The following is a 4,880-nucleotide window of genomic DNA, read 5'->3' as shown; positions in this document are numbered from 1 at the left end:
GTAGATAAATACGAACAAGTGTGCGTCAGGAGGCGTAGACGCGTAGACACACACACACACACACACACACACACACACACACACGAGGTTCAGTATTGATCGCGGTAGTAGTAGAGAGAGAGAGAGAGAGCGTCACCGCCTCGTTCCCCCACACTACACTACACTATACTGTCAGCATACCTCACCATACTTCCGTTAGCATACTGTCTTGTGATAAACATCCAACTACACTGTCACCAACAAGAGTATAGCTGATTCTACAGTCAGCACGCCACAGCATGGGTTCCAGTGTCAGCAAACTAAAGAATACGCCAATATCAGCTAAATACATTATGCTCCAGCGTCAGCATTATACATTACGCATCAGCATTATACATTACATTTCAGTGTCAGCATTATACAACATACTACACTGTCAGCATTATACTTCATAACGTGTTACCATAGCTGTTACAGTATACTAAAGTACACCTTACTACCATCATACTCCAGCATACTTCAGTGTCAGCAATTATATCAACATACTACACTATCAGTGTACACAGCATAAGTCAACATACCACACTACTTCACTGTAACAGCCATCATACGCAACATACACATTCACTGTAACAGCCAACATACGTCAACATACTAACTACTTAAACATCATAAGTCAACATACTACACTACTTCACTGTAACAGCCAAACATACGTCAACATACTACACTACCACTGTAACAGCCAACATAAGTCAACATACTACACTACTTCACTGTAACAGCCAACATACGTCAACATACTACACTACTTCACTGTAACAGCCAACATATCAACATACTACACTATTCACTGTAACGAACTAACTTCACTGTAACAGCCAACATACGTCAACATACTACACTACTTCAGTACCAACGTACTGTAACAGCCAACATGTCAACATACTACACTACTCACTGTAACAGCCAACATACGTCAACATACTACACTACTTCACTGTAACAGCCAACATACGTCAACATACTACACTACTTCACTGTAACAGCCAACATAAGTCAACATACTACACTACTTCACTGTAACAGCCAACATACGTCAACATACTACACTACTTCACTGTAACAGCCAACATACGTCAACATACTACACTACTTCACTGTAACAGCCAACATACGTCAACATACTACACTACTTCACTGTAACAGCCAACATACGTCAACATACTACACTACAGAACAAAAAAAAATAATGAAAATGTAAAAAAAAATAATAATAATAAATAAAATAAAAATAACAGTAAAAAATAATTAGAGAGAGAGAGAGACTTGTGGGTGGCCCATTCACTACAACTAACAGCTCTCACGAACCAATCAACGAGCTCGGCCTATACCTGGACCTACGCCAACCAATCAGAGAGCGCGTTTTATCAGCCTGCTTGGCGAGAAACTCGGAAGATAAACAGAAAGACTTTAAGATATATATACACAAGGCTTAATTCACCTAACCTAACCCAACCTAACCCAACCTAACCCAACCAAACCTAACTCAAGCGACCTGTCTCAAGTTTACCTGCAGGGGATGGCTGTGTGTGTGTGTGTGTGTGTGTGTTCGACCATTTAATACATATAACACGAGGGGAAGTGCTGTCTGGCTGAGTGGTAGACGGACCTCAACCTTTCCTCACACACACTATTCTGAAGATTGGACAATCTGGAGCAAAGAATACAACACAAACTAACACAAATAAAAACAAATAGACATAGACCAGGCTCATACAAACACAATACAAATACAATATAATTAAATGAAAACAAACACAAATATAAAAACCCTAAACTTAACCTAATCTAAACTAACTAAAACCAAACCTAAACCCGCCTAACCTAACGCTAATCTCACCAAACCTAAACTAACCTAAACCAAACCCGCCTAACCTAACCTAATCTAAACCTAACCAAACCTAAACCCGCCTAACCTAAGGCTAATCTCACCTAACCTAAACTAACCTAAACCTAACCTAATCTAAACCTAACCTAAACCAAACCTAAACCCGCCTAACCTAACGCTAACCTCACCTAACCTAAACCTAACCTAATCTAAACCTAACCTAAACCTAACCTAAACCCGCCTAACCTAACGCTAACCTCACCTAATCTACTCCAGCGTGACCCCATCAGGTACCGTTACTAATGTTGTTTAATTATCAGGTGAAATCAGTTGGCTGGGAGACAAATCTTCAGGTGATCCAAGACATTTATTTACAGTCAGTTCAGTCAGTCAGTCAGTCAGTCAGTTCAGTCAGTCAGTCAATCAGTTCAGTCAATCAGTCAGTCAGTTCAGTCAATCAGTTCAGTCAGTCAGTCAGTCAATCAGTTCAGTCAGTCAGTCAGTCAAATCAGTCAATCAGTTCAGTCAGTCAGTCAGTCAAGTCTCTGAGTGTAGTTTAGACGCCACGCTAACATCCAACTTTGTGTCGCAGCTCAAGTAAGAAAGTTTGAAGGGAAAAATTTCAACCTTTCAGCGAGTGACGCAAGGGAGGAGAGCAGGTGGAGGAGGAGGGGGGGCAGAGAGGAGCCACCTGGAGGTACTAGAGACAGGTAAACGCCAGGTGAAGAAGGCGAGACGAGAGGAGCCACCAGGAGGTACTAGAGCCAGGTGAACGCCAGGTGAAGAGGCGAGGCAGAGAGGGAGCCACCTGGAGTACTAGAGCCAGGTAAACGCCAGGTGAAGAAGGCGAGGCAGAGGAGCCACCTGGAGTACTAGAACAGGTAAACGCCAGGTGAAGAAGGCGAAGAGGAGGACCACCTGGAGTGCTAGAGACAGGTAAACGCCAGGTGAAGGCGAGGCAGAGGAGGAGCCACCTGGAGGTACTAGAGCCAGGTAAACGCCAGGTGAAGAGAGGCGAGGGCAGAGGAGGAGCCACCAGGGAGGTGCTAGAGCCAGGTGGAACGCCAGGTGAGAGGCAGAGGCAGAGGAGGGAGCCACCAGGTACTAGAGCCAGGTGAGACGCCAGGTGTGAAGAGGCGGGGCAGAGGAGGAGCCACCTGGAGGTACTAGAGCCAGGTGGAGCCAGGTTGAAGAGGCGAGGGCAGAGGGAGCCACCTGGGTGCTAGAGCCAGGTGAAGCGCCAGGTGAGAGAGGCCGAGACGGAGGAGGGCCACCAGGGGTGCTAGAGCCAGGTGGACGCCAGGTGAAGAAGGCGGGGCGGAGGAGCCACCTGGGGTGCTAGAGCCAGGTGAACGCCGAGGTTGAAGAGGCCGGGCAGGGGGGAGGAGCCACCTGGGTGCTGGGGAGCCAGATTGACGCCAGGTTGAGAGGCCGGGCAGGGAGGAGGAGCCACCTGGGTACTGAGGCCAGGTAAACGCCAGGTGAAGGCGGAGCAGGAGGAGCCACCTGGAGGTGCTAGAGCCAGGTAAACGCCAGGTGAAGAGAGGCGAGGCAGAGGAGGGCCACCTGGAGTGCTAGAGCCAGGTAAACGCCAGGTGAGAGAAGGCGAGGCGGAGAGGGAGCCACCTGGGTGCTAGAGCCAGGTAGGCATGGGTGAAGAAGGCGGAGCAGAGGAGGAGCCACCTGGGTGCTAGGGGCCGGAGCCTCCGGGTGAAGAGGCAGGCAGAGGAGGGAGCCACCTGGAGGTGCTAGAGGCCGGAGTAAACGCCAGGTGAAGAAGGCGGGGCAGGAGGGGCCACCTGGGTACTGGGGAGCCAGGTGAAGCCAGGTGAGAGAAGGCCGAGGAGAGAGGGGAGCCACCTGGAGGTGCTAAGACCAGGTAAGCGCCAGGTGAAGGCGAGGCAGAGAGGAGCCACCTGGAGGTACTAGAGCCAGGTAAACGCCAGGTGAAGGCGAGGCAGAGAGGAGCCACCTGGGGTGCTAGAGACAGGTAAACGCCAGGTGAAGAGGCCGGGCAGAGAGGAGCCACCTGGAGGTGCTAGAGCCAGGTGAAGCGCCAGTTGAAGAGGCGGGGCAGGAGGAGCCACCTGGAGGTGCTGGAGGCCAGGTGAAGCGCCAGGTGAAGGCGAGGCAGAGGAGGAGCCACCTGGGAATGCCAAGAGACAGGTAAACGCCAGGTGAAGAAGGCCGAGGGCAGAGAGGGGCCACCTGGAGTGCTAGAGCCAGGTAAACGCCAGTTGAAGAGGCGAGGCAGAGGAGCCACCTGGAGGTACTAGAGGCCAGGTAAACGCCAGGTGAAGAAGGCGAGGCAGAGAGGAGCCACCTGGAGTGCTAGAGCCAGGTAAACGCCAGGTGAAGAGGCGAGGCAGAGAGGAGCCACCTGGAGCCAGAGGCCAGGTAAACGCCAGGTGGAAGAAGGCGAGGGCAGAGGAGGAGCCACCTGGAGGTATAGAGCCAGGTAAACGCCAGTTGAAGAGAGGCAGAGAGAGGAGCCACCTGGAGTTACTAGAGCCAGGTAAACGCCAGGTGAAGGAAGGCGGAGGCAGAGAGGAGCCACCTGGAGTACTAGAGCCAGGTAAACGCCAGGTGAAGAGGCGGGGCAGGAGCCACCTGGAGTGCTAGGAGCCAGGTAAACGCCAGGTGAAGAGGCGGGGGGCAGAGAGGGCCACCTGGAGGTACTAGAGCCAGGTAAACGCCAGGTGAAGAAGGCGGGGCAGAGAGGAGCCACCGGTGCTAGAGCCAGGTAAACCGGGTGAAGAAGGCGGGGCAGAGGGCCACCTGGGTGCTAGAGCCAGGTGAACGCCAGGTGGAAGAGAGGCAGGGGCAGAGACCACCTGGAGGTACTAGAGCCAGAGTAAACGCCAGGTGAAGAGGCGGGGCAGAGGGAGGGCCACCTGGGTGCTGGGCCAGAGTGAAGCGCCGGGTGGAAGAGGCGAAGCGAGAGGGAGGGCCACCTGGAGTGCTAGGAGGGCCAGATGAAGCGCCGGGTGAAGAGGCCAGGGCAGAGGGC

This window comes from Homarus americanus, unplaced genomic scaffold (assembly GCF_018991925.1).
Source record: "Homarus americanus isolate GMGI-L3 unplaced genomic scaffold, GMGI_Hamer_2.0 scaffold6528, whole genome shotgun sequence".
NCBI lineage: Eukaryota > Metazoa > Arthropoda > Malacostraca > Decapoda > Nephropidae > Homarus > Homarus americanus.
Note: the sequence above shows the minus strand (reverse complement) of the source record.